This window comes from Bos grunniens, chromosome X (assembly GCF_055505025.1).
Source record: "Bos grunniens cultivar Pamir isolate PY7600 chromosome X, Bosgru_T2T1.0, whole genome shotgun sequence".
NCBI classification, from domain to species: Eukaryota; Metazoa; Chordata; class Mammalia; order Artiodactyla; family Bovidae; genus Bos; species Bos grunniens.
The window spans coordinates 47,384,872-47,411,348 of NC_141194.1; the positions used below are offsets into that span (position 1 = coordinate 47,384,872).

Consider the following 26,477-nt stretch of genomic DNA (forward strand, 5'->3'; position numbering starts at 1 on the left):
TCCAGCCAGCTTCTCCTAAGATCTAGTCTGCCCATAGTTCTTGAATGATAGTTACTCTGTTCTAAGCAGCCCAAGTGTCTTCCAGAAACCAGATACCCTTGCCATGTTCAGGATATTAGCTGTGTGCAGGCAAAGATGGGTAGATGGCTTATATGACTCCTTAAGATCCAATCCAGTCAGAAGAGCTGCCAGGTCTGCAGAACTCATTCATGAACATTTTGGTGGTTTAAATGTTATTTTTGGATAGTACTTTTCAGGTAGGGCTTCCCTGGTGGCACAGCTGGTAAAGAGTCCGCCTACAATGTGGGAGACCTGGGTTCAATCCCTGGGTTGGGAAGATCCCCTGGAGAAGGGAAAGGCTACCCACTCTAGTATTCTGGCCTGGAGAATTCTATTTACTGTATAGTTCATGGGTTACTCTATAGTACTTTTCAGGTAAAGGGCCCTATCCTTCCCCATTCCTTCTCCATGAACCCGAAGAATGATGTGTTCCAAGAAAACTTGACCAAAGCACTTAAGAACAGTGCCATTTCTCGTATATGGAAAATGAGGCCTGAGACCTATTGAGAATTAGAAATTACTGGATCAAGTCTGTTAAGTAGTGATAGCTTTGAGGAGGCACCATATTAGTTCCCTGTGACTGCCATAACAATTTTCCACATACTTGGTGGCTTAAAACAACAGAAATTAACTCACAGTTCTGGAAGTCAGAAGTCGATATTATTTGGCTGAAATCAAGATGCTGGGAGGACTATAGTCCCTCTGGCTGCTCTGTGGGAAAATCCATTCCTTGTGTTTTCCAGCTTCTGGAGGCTACTGGCATTCCTGGGCTCATAGCCACATCACTTCAGTCTTCAAGAGAAGCATCTTCAAATGTCTCTCTGCTTCGTCTTCACTTCACCTTTTCTCAATGTGTGTAAGATCTCTCTCTACCTCCCTCTACTGCATCTGATTAAATTTAAGGCCCATCTGGATAATCCAGAGTAATCTCCCCATTTTAAGATCTTTAATTATATCTGCAGTTAAATTTATTTTTAAGTTTTATTTTACTATGTAAAATAGCATTCTTTCATTTATTTTACCATGTAAAGTAATATTCACAGGTATCCGGGATTAGGATGTGGATGTCTTTGGGTGGGGGAGGGGATTCAGCCTACCACAAGCACTATGGAATCTATCCTGGCTCAATAATCATAAGAATCTAGGTTTATTCACCTCATTAGAGCTGACTCAAATGTGTTCTTTTTATAGCTGAGTAATATTCCATTGTGTATATGTCCCCAAACTTTCTTATCCATTCATCTGCTGATGGACATCTAGGTTGCTTCCATGTCCTAGTGAAAGAGTCAATTCCTAGGCAGATTGATAAGAAGTTCAGGGCCCCCAAGGAGGAGAAAGGGGTCTGGGGCTCTCGAAGTGGAGATTGGACGTCTGGAATTCTCAAGGAGGAGAAAAGGACAAACTTTTTTTCTCTGCACTCCTTAGTCTTAGTCAATTACACAACTCAGTTTAAACTCTGTACTAGGGATTATACAACAACAGTGTATCCAGATGGAGGACAGTTTCTCCTTCCTGAAAACCTTCTGACTAATCCTGATATTTTAGAATGTATATTATGGGAATGGGTCTGGAGGATCTTTCTATTGTTAAATTCTAATCTTGTTATCCTAAAATGTAAATTGTGGGAGTAAGTCTGGTAAAATTTTCACAAACTTGAGACATTCTTTTGATTCATTGTAATAACTAATTAAGAAATATATAACTCTATTGCCAACACTAGCAAGGGGGTACTCTTTCTGACCCCTTCTGATGTCTATGTCAGAAGCTTTCTCTATCCCTTTTATACTTTAATAAAACTCTATTGCACAAAAGCTCTGAGCGATCAAGCCTTGTCTCTGGCTCCAGATTGAATTCTTGTCTTCCAGAGGTCAAGAATCCCGGCATCTTTTCATGGGTCAGCAACAACCTTTCATCTTGGGGGCCCATCTGGGATTCTTCAGGACAAGGTAAGGATGCTTGGAGCTCTAGTTCTTTGTTCTCCTAGTGAACACGTTTTCTGCTGTACTTTACTAACTCTACGGTGCACTTGTGTGAATGAATGATACACCCTGCGTGAAGCAAGTGAGGAGCCCTGCTCTGGGGTTCCACGGTGACCTCATACAGCTTATGGCAGAAACCTGTCGGGGGTTTATACTGACCTGCCAATGCAAGGAGACACCCAATATCTCCTTCAGGGACCTACCAGAAAATGGGCAATGCATGCAGATCAAACTCTCCTTTCTTTGTGAAACTTTCCGGTCTCTTTGACCATTTCATAACTTCTTGGGAATTACTACTAACCTAAAAGTCTGTGATGCTGGGAGGGATTGGGGGCAGGAGGAGAAGGGGGCAACAGAGGACGAGATGGCTGGATGGCATCAATGACTTGATGGACGTGAGTCTGAGTGAACTCCAGGAGTTGGTGATGGACAGGGAGGCCTGGCGTGCTGTGATTCATAGGGTCGCAAAGAGTTGGACACGACTGAGTGACTGAACTGAACTGAATTGACTGAATCTGTCGGATCATAGACTGTCAAGGGACTTGTGATCTATTGCTGTGTACTGTTACTTAGGTCCCAAACTTGGATTGGTAGTCAGGAAGCATCTAACCTCACTAGGAATAGAAAGTTCAGAACTTAATTGGAGCTCCAGCTCCAAGAACATCTCTGAGGTTAAAGGTTACTCAGATTGGAACTGCAATAGGTTTTTTTCCTTTGGTAACGCTAGTTCTCAGTGGACCACAGGAGGCTTTCCAATGGCTTTGGTCTCAAACTCCTTAGATAATCTTTCTTTGGAATCTGTGGGAATGAACTAGAAAGACTGGCCCTATCAATTTTCCCTTACTGGCAAACCCTTCACCATCTCTTTTGCTGTTGCTTATACTGTTGTGGTGAGACTTTGAAGGAACATCTCAGTTTTATGTTTGTAGTGGTCTTATTGTGGTCAGGAATATATTCATGGCTGTACACAGGCACTCAGGTGATGAATGTTTCCCCCAGCAGTCTTAGCTTGGGAGGCATTCCAGAAGGTTACTCTAATTGCACCCCGGGTGGCATCAGAGGCAAGCAAGGTTTTAATGATGAGGATCTGGACATCAGTCTGGGATGCCATCAGGTACACCCCTAATGCATCTCCACCCCATCTTGGTGGTAGAACCGGGAGGGACGAGTACAGCACCTGCGTCAGTAAGGGACAGACTAAGTCCAACCAGGGAAGGAAAGCTTTGGTGTAAAGTCTGTCTACACCCCCATCTAGAGCAGAGAGGGACGCCTCCAGTAGAAAGATGGCACTGGTTGCTTTTTTTCCTCTTACAGATGGGAGCTAAGAATTCCAGCCTCACTCCTTTGAACTGTATCCTGAAAAACTGGGATAGATTTGACCCAGAGGGCTTAAAGAAGACACATCTGGTCTTCCTATGTGATACTACGTGGCTGTGGTACCCATTGGAGGATGGCGAATGGTGGCCGGTTGGAGGGTCTCTTAATTATAATACTGTTTTACAATTAGACCAGTTCTGTAGAAAACAAGGGAAATGGGTAGAAGTAGCATATGTGTTACCCTTTTTCTCTCTGAGAAATACGCCAACTTATGTCCTAAGGATATAGATTTGGGTGTGAAACCTTCAGCTTCCCCCAGTCCTCCTACTTTGCCCCCATACTCGGGCTCCAAAGTAAGCAAACTGAAAGTCAGAGAACCCCCCCAAGAAGGGTTGCCTTGGTCTCAGTAAAAACCCAAACTGAGACGCAAACTGCCCAAGTAGAGGTCCAAACAACTCCTGTCTCAGTACGGCCTCAGACTTCTCTGGTTTCAATAGAAACTCAGACCATCAAAGTAAGAGAAGCACAGATAGCACAGACTAAGGGTGAAATACAGGATGAGATAGAGGGCAGGAAACCAGAACGGGACTATAACACGGCTAAAGGAAGATGGGATGAGTCATTTTGTCAGATGTATTCTTGAAGTACTCAGGCAAATGTGTGCCAAGCCTTTGAACTATGCCAAATTGGCAAACATAGAAAAGGAGGAGAAGGAAGCTCCTGGTAAACTCCTAGATAGACTGAGAGAAGCCCTTTTCAGGTTCACTGAGATTGATCCCGAAAGTGAAGAGGAAAGAGTGATCTTAAAAGATAGATTTCTCACTCAGTCGGCTCCAGATATCCGCCATCAGATCAGATCCGATCAGATCAGTCACTCAGTCATGTCCGACTCTTTGCAACCCCATGAATCGCAGCACGCCAGGCCTCCCTGTCCATCACCAACTCCCAGAGTTCACTCAGACTCACGTCCATCAAGTCAGTGATGCCATCCAGCCATCTCATCCTCTGTCATCCCCTTCTCCTCTTGCCCCCAATCCCTCCCAGAATCAGAGTCTTTTCCAATGAGTCAACTCTTCGCATGAGTTGGCCAAAGTACTGGAGTTTCAGCTTTAGCATCATTCCTTCCAAAGAAATCCCAGGGCTGATCTCCTTCAGATTGGACTGGTTGGATCTCCTTGCAGTCCAAGGGACTCTCAAGAGTCTTCTCCAACACCACAGTTCAAAAGCATCAATTCTTTGGCGCTAAGCCTTCTTCACAGTCCAACTCTCACATCCATACATGACCACAGGAAAAACCATAGCCTTGACTAGACGAACCTTTGTTGGCAAAGTAATGTCTCTGCTTTTGAATATGCTGTCTAGGTTGGTCATAACTTTCCTTCCAAGGAGTAAGCATCTTTTAATTTCATGGCTGCAGTCCCCATCTGCAGTGATTTTGGAGCCCAGAAAAATAAAGTCTGACACTGTTTCCACTGTTTCCCCATCTATTTCCCATGAAGTGATGGGACCATGATGCCATGATCTTCGTTTTCTGAATGTTGAGCTTTAAGCCAACTTTTTTACTCTCCACTTTCACTTTCATCAAGAGGCTTTTGAGTTCCTCTTCACTTTCTGCCATAAGGGTGATGTCATCTGCATATCTGAGGTTATTGATATTTCTCCCAGCAATCTTGATTCCAGCTTGTGTTTCTTCCAGTCCAGCGTTTCTCATGATGTACTCTGCATAGAAGTTAAATAAGCAGGGTGACAATATACAGCCTTGATGTGCTCCTTTTCCTATTTGGAACCAGTCTGTAGTTCCATGTCCAGTTCTAACTGTTGCTTCCTGACCTGCATACAGATTTCTCAAGAGGCAGGTCAGGTGGTCTGGTATTCCCATCTCTTTCAGAATTTTCCACATTTTATTGTGACCCACACAGTCAAAGGCTTTGGCATAGTCAATAAAGCAGAAATAGATGTTTTTCTGGAACTCTCTTGCTTTTTCCATGATCCAGCGGATGTTGGCAATTTGATCTCTGGTTCCTCTGCCTTTTCTAAAACCAGCTTGAACATCAGGAAGTTCACGGTTCACATATTGCTGAAGCCTGGCTTGGAGAATTTTGAGCATTACTTTACTAGTATGTGAGATGAGTGCAATTGTGCGGTAGTTTGAGCATTTTTTGGTATTGCCTTTCTTTGGGATTGGAATGAAAACTGACCTTTCCCAGTCCTGTGGCCACTGCTGAGTTTTCCAAATTTGCTGGTATATTGAGTGCAGCACTTTCACAGCATCATCTTTCAGGATTTGGAATAGCTCAACTGGAATTCCGTCACCTCCACTAGCTTTGTTTGTAGTGATGCTTTCTAAGGCCCACTTGACTTCACATTCCTGGAGGTCTGGCTCTAGGTCAGTGATCACACCATCGTGATTATCTGGGTCGTGAAGATCTTTTATGTACAGTTCTTCTGTGTATTCTTGCCATCTCTTCTTAATATCTTGGACCAAATCAGTCCTTAGATAATCTATTACAACCGGCTCAGACAGTGTATTATGGTAGGGAATATGAAAAAAAGAAAGCCAAAAATACACAAAGGAACAGGAGGAAGCCCTTGTAACGGCTGTAAGAACCATTCTGAAACGGCCTGAGAAAAATGCCCAGAGGGACCCAGGTAAAAAGGGATGGGTTTGCTATTACTGTGGAAAGGAGGAGCACCTCAAGTGGGATTGCCCTCAGGCCTCTAGGCTGCCCCCGGCTCTATGTCTGGTCTGCAAGGGACCACACTGGAGGAGAGACTGCCCCCAGAGGCATAGGTTTCCGGGGTCAGACTCAGAAGACAATCAGGACTGAAGGTGCCCGGGGGTTCCCACACAAGCTCCCATCCTAATTACACCTGAGGAACCCCGGGTATTAATAACTATGGGGGGCCAATCCATCGATTTCCTTTTAGACACTAGGGTGACTTTCTCTGTGCTTACTGAAGCCCCTGGCCCACTTTTTTCCCAATCTGCTTCTGTAATAGGTCTGAATGAGCCAAAAGGTATTATTTCAGTTGTTCTTTAAGATGTAACTGAGATTCTGTGCTATTTTCACACGACTTTCTGATCGTGCCAGAATCTCCCTCACTCCTTTTGGGGAGGGATATACTGAGCAAGGTCCATGCCTCTGTTTTCATGAATATGGAGACTTCCCTTTCTCTCCCTTTAATTGAACAAAATGTAAATCCTAGAGTATGGGCTAATGGAAAATCTGTGGGTCAAACACAAAATGCTATTTCTGTAGTTGTCAAGCTCAAAGGCCCACACTTATTTCCACATAAGAAGCAGTATCCACTGAAACCTGATGTTAAGGAAGGGTTAAAACCCATCATCAAGAATTTAAAGGAGCAGGGGCTATTAATCCCCTGTAACAATCCATGCAACACTCCTATTTTGGGTATAAAGAAATCAAATGTAAATGGAGACCAGTTCAAGATTTACATATAATAAATGAGGCTGTAGTTCCTTTACACTCCAGTGCCTAATCCTTATACTCTATTGTCTGAAATTCCTGAATGAGCCAAATATTTCTCAGTAATTGATTTAAAAGATGCTTTCTATTCAGTGCCTTTGGCGGAGGAAAGTCAATTTCTATTTGCCTTTGAAGACCCTACACAGCTAGCTTCTCAGTTAACCTGGACAGTTTGCCCCAGAGATTTTGTGACAGCCCTCACTTATTTGGACAAAGTTTGTCACAGTATCTTCAAAGCTTTAATAGCTCCAAAGCAGTGGTACTACAATATGTAGATGATATTCTGCTCTGTGCTGAGACAGAGGAAGCTTGTTCACAAGCTTCAGAAGATTTCTTAAACTTTCTGGCAGGCTGCAGTTACAAGGCATCAAGAGAAAAGGCTCAGCTTTGTCAACAATCTGTTAGATATCTGAGCCTAACCATATCAGAAGGGACTAGGGCCATAGGCCCCGAGAAAATTAAACGTATACTAAATCATCCCTAACTATGACTTTAAGACAACTGAGAGAATTTGGGGGAATCACAGGCTATTGTCACATTTGGATTCTGGGTTATGGGGAACTTGCCCAGCCTTTATATAAACTTATAGCTGAGACTCAGCAGGCCCAAACTGACAAACTGGTTTGGTCTCCAGATACCCAAAAGGCTTTTAAGGTTCTTCAGACTGCTCTCCTGCAAGCTCCCACTTTGAGCTTGCCCACAGGGTCAGAATTTAATTTGTTTGTCACTGAAAGAAAGGGTATGGCTTTGGGAGTTTTGACACAACCCCGAGGGACTCACCAGCAACGTATTGCTTATCTAAACAGAGAATTAGATGTAATTTCACATGGGTGGCCCCACTGTCTAAGAGTAATTGGGGCAATGGCTTTATTAACACCTGGAGCTTTAAAAATAATTAATGGATGAACTCTTACTGTATTGACTTCTCATGATGTGAGTGGAATCTTAAAGTCTACAGTTAATACTTGGATGACAGACAGTAGGCTTCTTAAACATCATTCATTGTTGTTAGAAGGACCAGTAACTAAGCTTAAAGTTTGTGGAAATTTATTTTTTTTTTCTTTTGTTAACTCCATGAATATTTTATTTATTTATTTATTTTAATTTAAATTTATTTATTTTAATTGGAGGCTAATTACTTTACAATATTGTATTGGTTTTGCCATACATCAATATGAATCTGCCAATACAGTATACTAACGCATATATATGGAATTTAGAAAGATGGTAACGATAGCCCTGTATGTGAGACAGCAAAAGAGACACAAATGTATAGAAGTCTTTTCTATACATTTTTGGACATTTTGGACATCTATACATTTTCTATACAGTCTTTTGGAATCTGTGGGAGAGGGAGAGGGTGGGATGATTTGGGAGAATGGCATTGTAACATGTATAATATCATATAAGTTTGTGGAAATTTAAATCCTGCCACTTTCCTTCCTGAAAAGAAAAATGAAACACATGATCATGATTGCTCCCAATTTCTAACTTTGAACTATGCAGTTCGGAAAGATCTAATGGATACCCCATTAGATAATCCTGACATGGAAATATTTACAGATGGCAGTTCTTTTGTTCAGGATGGAAAGCGTAAAGCAGGTTATGCCATGGTGAATGCTGAACAGGTTTTAGAAGCAAAATCTCTCTCCCAGGGAACTAGTGCTCAGTTAGCGGAGCTTGTGGCTCTGACTTGAGCTCTAGAGTTAAGCAAAGGGCAGCAAGTAAATATCTACACGGATTCTAAGTGTGCTTATTTGACTTTACATGTTCATGCTGCAATATGAAAAGAAAGACAGTTTAAAACAGCAACAGTCAAACCTATTAAGCATTTCAGAGATATCGAGAGACTTTTAACTGTTATATATTGTCCTAAAGAAGTAGCTGTTATGCATTGCAAAGGGCACAACAGGGATGGGAGTAAAATAGCCTAAAGTAATCAGCTGGCTGACTGTCAAGCCAGAAAGGGGGCACTTTACAAAACCCCTTCACTACAGACACCTTTGATCTGGACAGGTCCTGTGGAACAGGAAAAACCACAATATACTGAGGAAGAATTAGAAAGGTATGAGCAAAGAGGAGCAAAGATTACTGATGAAGAATGGTTACAGTCCAAGGATGGACGAGTAATAATTCCTGAAAATGCTCAATGGAAAATTCTTAAGGGTTTACACCAGAGTTTTCATTTAGGTGTAGAAAGTATTTACCAGATGGCTTCTTGTTTGTTTGAAGGTAAACATGTAATAAAAACTTTAAAAAATATTATAAAAATATGTGAGGTTTGTCAGAAAAATAACCCAAAGACTGAAAAGCTAACAAAATCTGGATTACAACGAAGTGGAAAGTATCCTGGAGAGGACTGGGAAATTGGTTTTACTCATATGCCAAAAGCTAATGGATATTCTTGCTTACAAGTTTGGGTGGATACTTTTACTATATGGATTGAGGCTTTTCCCTGTCGTGGTGAACAGGCTAAGGAGGTTATAAAGATTTTAATCCATGAAATTATCCCCAAGTTTGGGCTGCCACGGAGCCTTCAGAGTGACAATGGCTGTGTCTTTAAAGCTGCTGTAACTCAGGGAATATCTAAAGCTCTAGGAATAGAATATCACTTACAGTGTTCCTGGAGACCCCAATCCTCAGAAAAGGTTGAAAAGGCTAATGACATTATCAAAAGACATCTGTGCAATCTAACTTAGGAGACGCAAAACAATTGGATTAAAGTTCTACCCATAGCTTTAATGAGGGCTCAGACTGCCCCCCAAAAGGAGGGACTGTCCCCCTTTTGATGTATATATGGAAGGCCTTTCTTATGCACAGACATTGTTGTAGACCCTGAAGCCTTAGGGTTTAATTAATTATGAAACTCAGCTCTCAGCTATTCAACAGGCATTAACTGAACCCCAGGAAACGACTCTTGACCCAGCCTCTGAGTCAAGCAAGCCTCTATTTGAGCCAGGAACTGAGGTCCTCATAAAAACATTGGAAAATGGGGGCCAATCCCTTGAGCCCCTCTGGGAAGGCCCTTACCAGGTTATTCTTTCTTCTCCCATAGCTGTCAAAGTTCAAGGAATTGATTCGTGGGTACATCACACTCGTGTTAAGAGGTGGCACCCTGACCAGAACGAAGTGGAAAAAAAAAAAAAGAACGAAGTGGAGTCATGTTATGTCTGTACTTACTATGCTCTGACTTTGTACTTTTCAGATGGGCCTGATAATCTATGTGAGCCTACTTCTGCTGAATCCAAAAATCCTGAGTCTGCCATTTGATCCTCAAGACAATGTCTTCCTGTCCTGGGCTCAGTCCTACACTGCATTCCACAGTCGGTCTAACTGCTGGGTCTGCGGAGCACTCTGCTCTTCATCAGTGGAAGGCTTCCCGTGGTGGACATCTCCACTTCAAGGAAAAGACTTTCTCCAATTCTACGAATAACTTCAACAACAATCGTATGTGATACCTTTCTTAAACTGATGACATCTAGCAACCCTAAGATAGACTGGAGCAACACTTTGTACTTTAACTATGAACATAACGTGACTTTTAATTTTGATTATACATTGTCTCAGTTTAATGACTATTTTGCTACACATAAGGTAAATGGGTCTAGATCTAATGGTTTTTTACCTGACGTTTATCAAATATGGGATGAGGTTATATGGCTAACTCCTGAAAAAGGACATCTAATATCTACTGCCTCTATATGCTGGGAACAAATAGAGCTATCTCCAGAAGTTAGCCAACAATTGTAATGATTGGAAACAATTGGGCTTTTTGCCTCAGGAAATATGCAATGTAATCATCCCCATGTTTTTCAACCCCAATTCAAGTCCTCCCTTTGCCTGGCCAGACACTGATTGGGACTGGATATCTCAGTCACGGTGGCTTGCTCCAAATGGGACCTGTTGGATATGTGGCTCTTACCTATGGACATTGCTTCCCCCTGGTTACATAGGGAGATGCACCCTAGGTCTAGATTTTACTCACGGCTTTATATTTTCAGAGCTTCCAAAAATGCCTGCTAATATACCCCACCTTAAAACTCGGTGGGCAAGGTCTGTATTTCACTGGTATGATTATTTTGCTGCAGTGTTTGTTCCCTCTCTGGGAACTACAGATGTTATGCTACGAGTGGATGCTTTGACTAATTTTACTCAACAGGCATTACAAGATTCTCAAAAAGCTATTTCAGCTCTTAATGCCAAACAAACTCAAATTAAAAAGGTGGTCTTACAAAACAGACTGGCTTTAGATATTCTGACAGCTGTAAAAGGAGGAACTTGTGCCATTATTCATACCCAATGCTCTACATATATATACCTGATATGAGCACTAATGTTACTCATTTTACTAAACATATGAACAAGATGATTGAGGCTATGGATACTCCTGAAGCCTCAATTGCCTCACTTTGGGAGATGGTAACTAGTTCCCCATGGTGGAAAGCTGTCTTAATTACAATAATTCTGATTGTTTTCTTTTTGCTGTTTGCTCCCTGCATCTGTAACTGTGTAATTGGATTTGTTTCTAGTCGCATGAAGGCTTTTAAGTTACAGATGGTTGTCCAAGCTCCTAGGAGTACCACAGACTCCTCCAACTATTACTTGGGGCCCCTGGATCAGAGACCCTCAATTTGAGGATTAGGAGAAAATGTTGCCTCACCAATTTAGGGACAACATTGCTTATCAGCTCAGAAGCAGTTATGGAATGAGAATGACCCCCTTTTCCCTAGGCAACATAATTCTCCTAAAAGAAAAGGGGGAATGAGAGAGTCAATTCCTAGGCAGATTGATAAGAAGTTCAGGGCCCCAAGGAGGAGAAAGGGCTCTGGGGCTTTCAAAGTAGAGATTGGGGGTCTGGAATTCTCAAGGAGGAGAAAAGGACAAACTTTTTTTCCTCTGCATTCCTTAGTCTTAGTCAATTACACAATTCAGTTTAAACTCTGTACTAGGGATTATACAACAGTGTATCCGGCTGGAGGACAGTTTCTCCTTCCTGAAAACCTTCTGACTAATCCTGATATCTTAGAATGTGTATTATGGGACAGGGTCTGGAGGATCTTTCTGTTGTTAAATTCTAATCTTGTTATCCTAAAATGTAAATTGTGGGAGTAGGTCTAGTAAAATTTTCACAAACTTGAGACATTCTTTTGATTCATTGTAATAAGTTGGTGATGGACAGGGAGGCCTGGCATGCTGTGATTCATGGGGTCGCAAAGAGTCAGACACGACTGAGCGACTGAACTGAACTGAACGGAACTGAATAACTAATTAAAAGGTATATAACTCCATTGCTAACACTAGCAAGGGGGTACTCTTTCTGCCCCCTTCTGCTGTCTATGTCAGAAGCTTTCTCTATCCCTTTTATACTTTAATAAAACTCTATTGCACAAAAGCTCTGAGTGATCAAGCCTTGTCTCTGGCCCCGGATTGAATTCTTCTCTTCTGGAGGCCAAGAATCCCCAGCATCTTTTCATGGGCCAGCAACAACCTTTCACTAGCTATTGTAAATACTGCTGCAATGAACATTAGGGTACATGTTTTTTATTTTTCAATTTTGGTTTCTTCAGGATATATGCCCAGTAATGGGATTGTTGGATCATATGGTAGTCTTATTCCTAGTTTTTTAAGTAATCTCCATACTGTTCTCTATAGTGGTTGTTTCAGTTTCCATTCCCACCAACAGTGTAAAAGGGTTCCCTTTTTTCCACACCCTCTCCAGCATTTATTGTTTGTAGATTTTTTAATGATGGCTAACCTATTATACAGTGTGAAGTAAGTCAGAAAGAGAAAGACAAATAGCATATATTAAAGCATATATATGGAATCTACAAAGATGGTACCAACTATCCTATATGCAGGGCAGCAAAGGAGACACAGACATAAAGAACAGAGTTTTTGATTCAGTGGAAGGAGAGGGTGGGATGATTTAAGAGAATAGCATTGAAACATATGTATTTACCATATATAAAATAGATAACCAGTGCAACTTTGATGTATGACACAGGGCACTCAAAACTGGTACTCTGTGACAACCTGGAGGAGTGGCCTGGGGAGTAAGATGGGAGGGATATTCAGGGTGGAAAGTGAAGTGAAATGAAAGTCTCTCAGTCATGTCCGACTCTTTGCAACCTCATGGACTGTATAGTCCATGGAATTCTCCAGGCCAGAATACTGGAGTGGGTAGCCTTTCCCTTCTCCAGGGGATCTTCCCAACCCAGGTATTGAACCCAGGTCTCCTGTACTACAGGCGAATTCTTTACCAGCTGAGCCAAAGAGAAGCCCATTCAGGATAGAGGGGACACATGTATGCCTATGGCTGATTCATATTGATGTGTGCCAAAAAACCATCACAATATTTTAAAGTAATTATTCTCCAATTAAATGAATAAATTTTAAAAAAGAATCCTAAAAATCCCTAGACATTTGATGCTGCAGGACACCTCTGACTGTACCAGTTCAGTTCAGTTCAGTTTAGTCACTCAGTCGTGTCTGACTCTTTGCCACCCCATGAATCACAGCACACCAGGCCTCCGTGTCCATCACCAACTCTCGGAGTTCACGCAAACTCATGTCCATCAAGGAGGTGATGCCATCTAGCCATCTCATCCTCTGTCATCCCCTTCTCCTCCTGCCCACAATCCCTCCCAGCATCAGAGTCTTTTCCAATGAGTCAACTCTTTACATGAGGTGGCCAAAATATTGGAGTTTCAGCTTCAGTATCAGTCTTCCAATGAACACCCAGGACTGATCTCCTTTAGGATGGACTGGTTCGATCTCCTTGAAGTCCATGGGACTCTCAAGAGTCTTCTCCAACACCACAGTTCAAAAGCATCAATTCTTTGGCACTCAGATTTCTTCACAGTCCAACTCTCACATCCATACATGACCACTGGAAAAACCATAGCCTTGACTAGACGGAGCTTTGTTGGCAAAGTAATATCTCTGCTTTTCAATATGCTATCTAGGTTGGTCATAATTTTCCTTCCAAGGAGTAAGTGTCTCTTAATTTCATGGCTGCAATCATCATCTGCAGTGATTTTGGAGCCTGCAAAAATAAAGTGACACTGTTTCCACTGTTTCCCAATCTATTTTGCATGAAGTGATGGGACCAGATGCCATGATCTTAGTTTTCTGAATGTTGAGTTTTAAGCCAACTTTTTCACTCTCCTCTTTCACTTTCATCAAGAGGCTTTTGAGTTCCTCTTCACTTTCTGCCATAAGGGTGGTGTCATCTGCATATCTGAGGTTACTGAAATTTCTCCCAGCAATCTTGATTCCAGCTTGTGCTTCTTCCAGCCCAACATTTCTCATGATGTACTCTGCATATAAGTTCAATCAGCAGGGTGACAATATACAGCCTTGACATACTCCTTTTCCTATTTGGAACCAGTCTGTTGTTCCATGTCCAGTTCTAACTGTTGCTTCCTGACCTGCATACAGGTTTCTCAAGAGGCAAGTCAGGTGGTCTGGTATTCCCATCTCTTTCAGAATTTTCCACAGTTTCTTGTGATTCACACAGTCAAAGGCTTTGGCTTAGTCAATAAAGCAGAAATATATGTTTTTCTGGAACTCTCTTGCTTTTTCCATGATCCAGCAGATGTTGGCAATTTCATCTTTGGCTCCTCTGCCTTTTCAAAAACCAGCTTGAACATTTGGAAGTTTGCGGTTCACATATTGCTGAAGCCTGGCTTGGAGAATTTTGAGCATTACTTTACTACTGTGTGGGATGAGTGCAACTGTGCAGTAGTTTGAGCAGTCTTTGGCATTGCCTTTCTTTGGGATTGGAATTAAAACTGACCTCTTCCAGTCCTGTGGCCACTGCTGAGTTTTCCAAATTTGCTGGCATATTGAGTGCAGCACTTTCACAGCATCATCTTCCAGGATTTGAAATAGCTCTACTGGAATTCCATCACCTCCACTAGCTTTGTTTGTTTTGATGGTTTCTAAGGCCCACTTGACTTCACATTCCTGGATGTCTGGCTCTAGATGAGTGATCACACCATTGTGATTATGTTGGCCGTGAAGATCATTTTTGTACAGTTCTTCTGTGTATTCTTGCCACCTCTTCTTAATATCTTCTGCTTCTGTTAGGTCCATACTATTTCTGTCCTTTATCGAGCCCATCTTTGCATGAAATGTTCCCTTGGTATCTCTAATTTTCTTGAAGAGATCTCTAGTCTTTCCCATTCTGTTGTTTTCCTCTATTTTTTTGCAATGATTGCTGAGGAAGGCTTTCTTATCTCTCCTTGCTATTCTTTGGAAATCTGTATTCAGATGCTTATATCTTTCCTTTTCTCCTTTGCTTTTCACTTTTCTTCTTTTCACAGCTATTTGTAAGGCCTCCTCAGACAGCCATTTTGCTTTTTTGCATTTCTTTTCCATGGGGATGGTCTTGATCCCTGTCTCCTGTACAGTGTCAGGAACCTCCGTCCATAGTTCATCAGGCACTCTGTCTATCAGATCTAGTCCCTTAAATCTATTTCTCACTTCCGCTGTATAATCATAAGGAATTTGATTTAGGTCATTCCTGAATGGTCTAGTGGTTTTCCCCACTTTCTTCAATTTAAGTCTGAATTAGGCAATAAGGAGTTCATGATCTGTGCCACAGTCAGCTCCCGGTCTTGTTTTTGCTTCTCCATCTTTGGCTGCAAAGAATATAATCAGTCTGATTTCGGTGTTGACCATCTGGTGATGTCCATGTGTAGAGTCTTCTTCTTGTGTTGTTGGAAGAGGGTGTTTGCTATGACCAGTGTGTTCTCTTGGCAAAACTCTATTAGCCTTTGCCTTGCTTCATTCCATACTCCAAGGCCACATTTGGCTGTTACTCCAGGTGTTTCTTGACTTCCTACTTTTGCATTCCAGTCCCCTGTGATGAAAAGGACATCTTTTTGGGGTGTTAGTTCTAAAAGGTCTTGTAGGTCTTCATAGAATTGTTCAGCTTCAGCTTCTTTAGTGTTACTGGTTGGGGCATAGGCTTGGATTACTGTGATACTGAATGGTTTGCCTTGGAAACGGACAGAGATCATTCTTTCGTTTTTGAGATTGCATCCAAGTACTGCATTTCGGACTCTTTTGTTGACCATGATGGCTACTCCATTTCTTCTGAGGGATTCCTGCCCGCAGTAGTCGATATAATGGTCATCTGAGTTAAATTCACCCATTCCAGTCCATTTCAGTTCGCTGATTCCTAGAACATTGGCGTTCACTCTTGCCATCTCCTGTTTGACCACTTCCAATTTCCCTTGATTCATCAACCTGACATTCCAGGTTCCTATGCAATATTGCTCTTTACAGCATTGGACCTTGCTTCTATCACCAGTCACATCCACAACTGGGTATTGTTTTTGCTTTGGCTCCATCCCTTCATTCTTTCTGGAGTTATTTCTCCACTGATCTCCAGTAGCATATTGGGCACCTACTGACGCGGGGAGTTCACCTTTCAGTATCCTATTATTTTGCCTTTTCATACTGTTCATGGGGTTCTCAAGGCAAGAATACTGAAGTGGTTTGCCATTCCCTTCTCCAGTGGACCACATTCTGTCAGACCTCTCCACCATGACCCGTCTGTCTTGGGTGGCCCCACAGGGCATGGCTTGGTTTCATTGAGTTAGACAAGGCTGTGGTCCATTTAATCAGATTGGCTAGTTTTCTGTTATTATGGTTTCAGTGTGTCTGCCCTCTGATGCCCTCTCACAACACCTACTGTCTTACTTGGGTTTCTCTTATTTTGGATGTGGGGTATCTCTTCACGTCTGCTCCAGCAAAGCCAGCCGCTGCTCCTTACCTTGGATGAGGGGTATCTCCTCACGGCCACCCCTCCTGACCTTGAATGGGAGTAGCTCCTCTCGGCCCTCCTCGCCCGCGCAGCCGCCACTCCTTGGATGTGGGGTTTCTCCTTTTGACCGCCTCCCCTGACCTTGGGTGTGTGGTAGCTCGTCTGGGCTGCCGCCCTGACCTTGGGCATGGGGTAGCTCCTCCCGGCCACCACCCTGACCTCGGACGTGGGGTAGCTCATTTTGGGCACCGCCCTGACCTCAGACATGGGGTAGCTCCTCTTGGCCGCCGCCCCTGTCCTTGGATGTGGGGTAGTTCCTCTTGGCCGCTCCTGTGCCAATGCAGCCTGGCACTCTCAGTCACCACCCCTGACCTCAGACATGGGGTAGCTCCTCATGGCCGTGCTTCTGCTAACTGTACCAGTGGGCTTTAATTAAATGAGCACTGTCCAAGTCTAAGTCATTGTAAAAATCTTCAAGTGGATCCAGTTTGCAAGCTACTGCTTCCCCTTATATGTTTCACCATTTCCTTTCCTCTACCTACCTTCACTTTTGTGTATCCCACTCACAGAAGGAAGTCCTAAGTCCCCTAATGAGCACATACCTATAGGCTGATGCCCTTTAAGTTTCCTGCTCTGATCCTAATCTTTGTCTGGAGCTCCAGACCCATTTAATCATTGCACTCAATATCAACCACTCCAAAACTAAAATATTATCAGCATATGTCTTTCCCCATCCAATATTCTTCAGTCCTAAATGGTAACAGTATTCACACAGCCATCCAAACTTAAATCTCTGCCTTGCTTCACCACCTACTATCTGTAAAAACTTGAGCAAGTTATTTAACTTCTATATGCCTCATTTTCTTCTTTTTAAAAATGAAGGGGAAAAGAACACTTACTTCATAGGATGCTTATGTGGATTAAAAGAGGTAAGTGTAAAGCCCTTAGAACTGTGCTCAGCACATTGTAAGCACTTGACATTTCAGCTTATACTGCTTTCAACAGTATCATCCTCTACTATTCCACATCCTCATCTCCATGCTGACCTTCCCCACAATTACATAATCTGTTCAGTAAATTTTACTTGCATGCATGCATGCTAAATTGCTTCAGTTGCATCTGATTCTTTGCAACCCCATGGATTGTAGCTCACCAGACAAGAATACTAGAGTGGGTTGCATGCCCTGCTTCAAGGAATCTTCCCTAATATTTTTTAAATTCAGTCCTCTCCTAGACATCCTCATGGTCATTGCTCTAGTTCAGGCCTTGATCCTCTCTGGATCAAGTACTACCTTCATAACTGGTCTCCCTGCCTCCATCCCTTACACAGCAGGGAAGAGGTTCTCATAAACTGGAACTTAGTCTTGTTATAATTATAAATTCCTGGACTATTTTCCTGAAACAGTGGGCATTAAATGACTTTTGAAGGGTTTTACAATCTGATTCTAACCTACCTTATATCCAGTTACTCCCTATACCACATTGAAGAAATAGCTTGTCTCTGAATAGGCAAGTCTCCTATAAGCCTCTATGCCTTTGTCTATTACATTAGCACTACACTATCTAGAATGTTCTTCTTTCTTCCATCTTTTTAGCAAACCACTATTTATCCCTTAAGATTCAAAATCCTTTGTCACATCTAGTTCTCTGAAGCAGAGTAAATCTATCAGGCCCATCTCTGAACCACCACACTACTTTGTACATTCTTCTAGTGGAGGGAGAATGTACAAAGAAATTCTTCCAAGCGTCTGCCTGGAATGCAGGAGACCCGGGTTCGATCCCTGGGTCGGGAAGATCCCCTGGAGAAGGAAATGGCAACCCACTCCAGTACTCTTGCCTGGAGAATCCCATGGAGGGAGGGGCCTGGTAGGCTACAGTCCATGGGGTCGCAAAGAGTCAGACACGACTGAGCGACTTTCACTTTTCACTAGTGGAGGAAGAAAGGCAAAGAAATACTTGCTGGATGCTTACCACGGGCCAGGCCCTATGCCAAGTGCTTGATAACATTAAACTTTATCTGATCCCTGAGCTCCAAGAAAGCAGCCACAGTTGAGAAACTCTCTTGCTCTTTCTTGTTCTAAAAAAAGATGATAATTGTAAAGTAACATAATGACCTGGCATATTCTGAGATCAGACCCTCTTCATACTTCCTCATGATCTCATAGACTTGTGGTGACTCCTTTGTTTACTTGTCTCTATAAAACTCTAAATTTACTTTCTTTTCTTTAAACCTTCTTCTTATGTCTATATAGCCTGAATAAAATCATCCCCTTAATTGCCCTTTTCTTTTTATCTTTCCCATAGTCCTCACAATTCTATGAAGTTGGTTTTATTCTAATCAGTTTGCAGATAAGAAAACCAAAACTCAGCTGCATGGCTAAGGTGGTACCATTAAGAAAGCAGGTTATGGACATGGGGTGGGAGAGGGGAGGAAGGAAAGAGTAACATGGAAACTTGCATTACCATATGTAAAATAGAGAGCCAATGGGAATTTACTGTATGTCTCAGGAAACTCAAACAGGGGCTCTGTATCAACCTAGAGGGGGAGACAGATGGTAGAGAGGTTCAAAAGGGAGCAGATATGTATACCTATGCATGATTCATATAGAGGCTTGACAGAAAACAACAAAATTCTGTAAAGCAATTATCCTTCAATTAAAAAATAAATAAATATTTTTAAAAAAGAATGTAGGTTATGGACCCAGGGTGGGGGAGGGGGAGGAAGGAGAAGGTGAGATGTATGAAGAGAGTAACATGGAAACGTATATCACCATATGTAAAATAGATAGCCAATGGGAATTTGCTATATGACTCAGGGAACCCAAACAGGGACTCTGTAACAACCTAGAGGAGTGGGATGGGGAGAGAGATGGGAGGGAAGTTCAAGAGGGAGGGGGCATATGTATACCTATGGTTGATTCATGTTGATATTTGGCAGAAAACAACAAAATTCTGTAAAGCAATTATTCTCCAATTAAAAAAAAATAAAAAAGAAATTAGGGAATGCAATTCCTTCCCAGGTATATATGGCTCTGAAGCTCAGGCTTCCCATAAAATCGGACATGGGCTATAATTTACCTGTTTATGGATCTGCTTCAGACCATGAAAGCTTCAGAAGTGGGGAAATTCAGGACTCCAATCAGCCTAGTCATTGTTTGTTGAATGAATTCCTGAATAAACCACATCAACTCCTACTAAGGTAGTATTGTAGTTTTTCTCAAATGTTGTTTTTAACCCAAGCTTTTTTTTGATAAGTCAGACAAGCAAATTGAAAGGTTAAACTTCTGATACAAAGAAGAATATGCCTTTTAAATGGAAATAATAGTGCCTTATCCAATGGATTGGAAACTTCTAATAAATTTCAGGGCAGGGTGTGTGTGGGGGGGGGGGTGGCTAATGTCCCTTCCAAAATTTCCAGTCTTCTAAAACCATAAAATAGTAGAATTTCCTTAGAGAAGTAGATAACTCACTTAAGAATGGCAGCCCTTCATTGACTAACTGTGTTACATTTATTGTTGTATCCAGTAATACTCAGAATCAGGTGCTGGGAAGTAACAACCAGAGAAAACATCTCAGGTTAGCTGCCTGCTTCTATTGCAAGACTCTCTCTAGAATCATAATTTCTTTCCACTGAAGGGAACCCCTGTAGTTCATCTTATCCAGTCACCTGATTATATAGATTGTATCTCAGTCAAATGGGAGCCTATACCTGCTTAAGGATTGGTTTTAAACCCTAACAATTCTCACAATGCTAAGTTGCTTCAGTCGTGTCTGACTCTTTGCGACCCTATGGACTGTAGCCCACCAGACTCCTCTATCCATTGGGATTCTCTAGGCAAGAATACTGGAATGGGTTGCCATGCCCTCCTCCAGGGGATCTTCCTAACCCAGGGATCAAAGCCACATCTCTTATGTCTCCTGCATTGGCATGAAGGTTCTTTACCACTGTAGCCACCTGGGAAGCAACAATTCTCATAGGAAGCTGTTATTTGTGTCTAGCCTCCATCTTTGTACTGCAGTAGCAACTTGGCTTCTTTCAGCTCTCTGCCAAAATGGTGGGCAGCCTTATAGATTCAAATTTCCCACTCAACTTTTAATCTGCCTGGACAAGGCCTCTGTTCCAATTTTTAGATGATGTATTTCTCCCTAGTAAAAATAGATGCTCTTCTACTATTAGCATGAAAAGTTAAATGGGAGCAATGCAAACTGGCTGACAGAGGGGATCATCCCTTTCAGGGATTTCTCTAAGGTAGTAACTTTCTAATATGTCTGGACCCAGACCTATTGTAAGAGACACATTTCATTTCATGACTCATTTCACACATACACATGTATAACTGATACAAAATTTCTGCAAAGCAATTCTCATCCTTACTAGATACAATTCAACTGTAGTTTATTTAGTCTCATGTTTTGAAAAATGCTAGTCATCACTGTCATATAAAGGGGTCATAAGCATACACCACAAATACCTGATAACCAAAACCTTTTATTCTCATACTTAGCCTGTCAACATTGAGAACTAAAACCATACCTTACTGTCTATACATGATCTTGCTAGTCTACTGTCTTCATTAGCATAACTTTATTTTTCCAGGATTCCCCTCTGCCTCGGCAAATGGTTCATTACAGGAACATCCTGAAAATCCCAACAATGAATTCCCTAATGGAATACAACAGCAGATTTTGAAATGCCCTAAGATTCTTTAAATCCTTCACCTCAAGAATCCTTTTCTTCCTATTTCTACCAATCTTTGGTTATTATATTATAAACCTTACCTGCTGCTGCTGCTGCTGCTGCTAAGTCATTGCAGTCGTGTCCGACTCTGTGCAACCCCACAGACAGCAGCTCCCCCATCCCTGGGATTCTCAAGGCAAGAACACTGGAGTGGGTTGCCATTTCCTTCTCCAATGCATGAAAGTGAAAAGTGAAAATGAAGACGCTCAGGCGTATCTGACTCTTAGCGACCCCATGGACTGCAGCCTACCAGGCTCCTCTGTCCATGGGATTTTCCAAGCAAAAGTACTGGAGTGGATTGCCATTGCCTTCTCCATAAACCTTACCTAATTCTAATCAAATCTATGTATTGAAAGACCTACCTCAAACTAAATTTTCAGTTCTTTGGTTCCAACCTTGCCTTCCTTCCCTCTGAGACACCTCCACTGAAACTTTGCAGAATCGGTATCCTCCTTCACCCCAGTAAGAAATAAACTCAGTTTGGTCTTATCAATAGGTTGTGTAGGTAGTATTTGGGGAACTAGCTTTCCGTATGCTGTAGGATACAGAACAACAAGGGGTTTATGGGGGAAAAACTTACAAGCAAGCCAAGAAGTAGTACAGCACACACACAGTCTCCCGAACTCTCCTTTTTCAATGGCACAGGATAGTCACGGATGTTCTGTGTACCCCAAGGCTGAAGTTCCAGCAAAGAAGGATCTGCTTGGACTGTATGTTGAATGTGTCACTTTGGGCAGTCCCTAAGAACACAAGCTCTGCCTCCACACTGGGAAATGGGGTTAAGGTGATACCTAGTTTCTCTAAGTAACAAGAAATGTATCAACCATCTCCCAGATTGGGAACAATCCTAGGGAGTGTGCATGCCTAGGATCAAGGTCAGCATACTGAGAACCCCTTCAGAAAAGCCTAGTGTGTCAGGAATGCTGACATTAACAAAGGCCTTCTCTTCTGCAACTGGCTCAGTACAGCACAGCCAGCTCTCAGCTAAGCTACTGATAAAGGGAAAGGAAATGAGGCCCCAGGGGCTATCCAGAATTGTCTCTCATCTATCATCCCAGAAGTGATTCCACTAATGAATATTGGGTTGCAACCTGCAGTTAAAAAACCACTACTCTAACTTTGGGGCTCATTAACATGTTCATTATATTTATTATGGCCATGGTTTCATGAGTGTATACATATACCAAAACTCATCAGATTTTGCAATTTAAATATTTGCAATTTAATCTATGAAAATTATACCCCAATAAAGCTGTGAAAAATTATAAAAGAGGTAGGTAAGAGTTGAGGGTATAGATGCAACAAGATTGATTATACGTTGATAATTATTAAAGTTACTTTTGTCTGTCTTTGCAAATTTCTTAAATAATTTTAAAATGAATTTTACCACACAGATATGATAAAAATAACCTATTCTAAGGGTCTGAAACATGGCTGCACAGTTATTGTAGGGAGAGTAGAATGAAAGTTGCTCCAGACACAAGTTTCTTTAGTTACCCTGGTGGAAGAATTTCTGACATCCTAAGGGCATAGAAGTATGAGGAGTGAGTGAAGTGAGTAAAGCATCTGTCTGGGCTGGGCTTGTGCTGTTAGAGTCAAAATATCATAGCTGGTTTCTAGTTGATCACTTTGTCTCATTTTACATCTGTTAAATGACCCATCTGTTCTGTATGTTGCTCAGCAGTTGAACTATATATTAGGTTGGAAAACTAGAGCTTAGGGATTGTGCATCAAGTACAAGAACTGTCAAATCCTGATCCTTTACTGACCAGGGTTAGGTGACTGCTCTATTTAGGGGAATGTGACACCAGATGTATTCTTTACACTATGCCCTGCCTGGTATCACCTCCTGCATGCGTGCTATGTCACTTCAGTCATGTCCAACTCTTTGCAACCCTATGGACTGTAGTCTGCCAAGCTCCTCTGTCCATGGGATTTTCCAGGCAAGAATACTGGAGTGGGTTGTCCTGCCCTTCTCCAAGGGATCTTCCCAACCCAGGGATCTAACCAGATCTCTTTTGTCTCCTGTATTAGCAGATGGATTCTTTACCACTAGAGCCACCTGGAAAGCCCCACTATCACCTCACCATCTCCAAATTTTATATTGTTTTAATTATATTCTTCTAAATACGTTTATATTTATGGGATATATAAACTGTCATTAGCTATGTAAATCTGAGCATATAAATATTGGGGATATTTGGAACAGTCTTTTTCATGAGAATTCTCCTTCCTATCATTCCCATAATCCATGTTGATATGCTATTGTATGTCTTTCCCTGCACATAACCAAATATCATTTATTTTCCAAAATAGGACTATGTCATAAAGACTTTTCTACATATTGCCTTCAACAATACCTCATTAAAGCCTCCTCAAGTCATCTGGTACAGCTACAAATACGTCTTTTTAATGGTGGCATAATATTCTCTGTTGAGAATGGACTGTAATTTCTTCAACCATTCCCTATATCTGGGCATTCAATTTGTTACCAACATTTTGCTGCTAAAAACTATGATGCAATAATATTCTTGTATAGATTTGCTGGAGAGGTGGCATTGTGGTACAAAACTCACATGGCTATACCTGGAGGCCCTGCTAGGAGAGGTAAAGATGATCTTTAAAAAATTGTTTAACCCTGAATTGTGCTGTTTGCTGATTTCTGTGGTTTAAATACTTTCATCATAGCCTATTTCAAGCTACCAGTGTAAAGTCACTAAGTGCAGAACTGGAAAGAGATGTACACAGTTGGCTCTAGCCTCTATGAACCAGCTTTAGAACATCACTGTGAGGACTAATAGATGCGATGTTCTGTTCTTAGCTTTTCATTTGTTGACTTCTTTCAGTGGCAGGAAGAGGAATAACATCCTTACTATCAGGTCTGCACCGTACATGTCCAAATGGCACCATTCACATCTATATAACGGGTAGCTTCTGGAGTTGTGCAAAGCTTAACTGATCTCAGTGGCCGTACTTCTTTGTGGCCCTAAAATGATACCATTCTGCTGCTTTGTAATCCTAACCTAGAGGTACTGGGCAAAAGTTCTCATAGTTCAGCACATAGCAGAATTATTTGGGCTGCTGATTAAAACCAAGATTATTGGGCTTCAACTTCAGAGACTGATTCTGTAGATCTGGGGTGGGGCCCTTTTTTTTCACTTCTAACTAAGTCCCAAATAGTGGTGACATTGTTGATTTAGAGACCATCTTTCAAGAACTACTAGTATAGAGAAAACTAGGTGTTTTCTCTGTGAGAAAGAAATACATGGCTGGAATACTCAATTTGACTGAGCGACTTAGGGAATAAAGGCTCAGAGTAGAGTGAAGTCCCAGATTCAGATGCTTGTTGGGGCCCGGCAGGTAATAGGCATATGTGTACTGGCTAGCTACAGCATAGAAAATGTTATATTTAAGGTTAATTCTTTGTTTTGATATTTAGAAGCTTTAAAAAAGGACAAATTGACCAAGGTTAAGGGCACTATGAGAATGAGAACTAGGTAGTAAGGCCAGGAGATAGGATTGAGATGAAAGAGAGTCAGCAGTCCAGGACCGCAGTGTAAAAGAAATGTCAAAAAGGGTAGGGGAAAGATCTACAGCCCCCTTCATTTCTAGTATTCCTCCATCTCTACACCCTAACATCTACCTCAGGATCCTCAAATTCTAGTTTATTAAGAGAGCCTACTGGGTAAGAATTAAGGACACAAAGGTGAGAGGTATTATATTGGCTTACACTTAGCACTAAAGTAGAAGGGCCTGCTTGGCCTGCAAGCCTGATTCTAGAGAATGTAGTGGCATAAACTCTACACTAGGTGTCAGGGCAGCCTAATAGTCCTGTCCTCTTCCCCTTCAAAATAGTGAGCCAGACCTTTCTAAGGACTTCATTTTTTTCTCTATAAAATGAGAGGTTTGGGCTAGATTATATCAATAAGTCACATCTATAAGCTCAATAGTGCAAAGTGTGACCTTTCTTGAGAACTGGTTTTGGAATCAGTGACTGGAGGCATTCTTGAGCATGCTAAGAGGCTGGAAGGATGGGTTTGCTGCTTCCTCATAACTGATTACTATTGTGGCAAGGATGAACTTTTCAGTCTTCCTCTGCACCACGACCCTGGTCTCCAGCGTTTACTCAGATCTAGGCCTCTCAGGTAGAGAAGGAACTGGAAACCCACTCCAGTACTCTTTCCTGGAAAATCCCATGGACGGCGGAACCTGGTAGTCCATGTGGTCACTGAGAGTCAGACACGACTGAGCGACTTCACTTTCACTTTTCACTTTCCTGCATTGAAGAAGGAAATGGCAACCCACTCCACTGTTCTTGCCTGGAGAATCCCAGGGATGGGGGAGCCTGGTGGGCTACTGTCTATGCAGTCTCACAGAGTTGGACACGACTGAAGCGACTTAGCAGCAGCAGCAGCAGGCCTCTCAGGGGCCCCAGTCAGTGACCAAATACTCACTGCCATCATATTCTATGCTGAGTAGGGGGGTGGGGGTGGGGGGAGGGAGGTAAGGGGTAGGCTGCAAGGTACAAGCTAAACTTTTTTTTTTTTTTAACTTTACAATATTGTATTGGTTTTGCCAAATATCAAAATGAATCTGCCACAGGTATACTCATGTTCCCCATCCTGAACCCTCCGCCCTCCTCCCTCCCCATACCATCCCTCTGGGTCGTCCCAGTGCACCAGCCCCAAGCATCCAGTATCGTGCATCGAACCTGGACTGGCGACTCGTTTCATACATGATAGTATACATGTTTCAATGCCATTCTCCCAAATCTTCCCACCCTCTCCCTCTCCCACAGAGTCCATAAGACTGTTCTATTGAAAAGCTAACAATCTGAGTTTTGGAGACTCTGTCTTCTCATCTCTAACAAGGATTGTGTCTTATCATGCCAGGGATGCAATAAACCGAATTGAGGTGAGAAACAAAACATTTCTTAGAAGTGTTGCAATATTGTAACAAAAGAAATGGATTCAGAGTCAACAAGTCTGGGTTTTGATACTATGTGTACCAATTTGCAACATTTTGACCTTGAGCTACTTCTCTTACTCAGCCTCAGAGACTTCATTTATAGCACTATTGAGATAATAATATCCACTAGAAGAAGGCAATGGCACCCCACT

At 42.1% G+C, this 26,477-nt stretch overlaps 1 long non-coding RNA gene across 1 annotated transcript; it reads left to right on the plus strand.

The window, feature by feature from the left end:
- The first annotated feature begins 740 nt into the window (after positions 1–740).
- Positions 741–12,236, plus strand: LOC147340270 (uncharacterized). The gene is made up of 3 exons (XR_015159926.1): positions 741–912; positions 1,926–2,006; positions 10,050–12,236. It is a non-coding gene; the product is annotated as an uncharacterized LOC147340270 (long non-coding RNA).
- Positions 12,237–26,477: the final 14,241 nt, after the last annotated feature.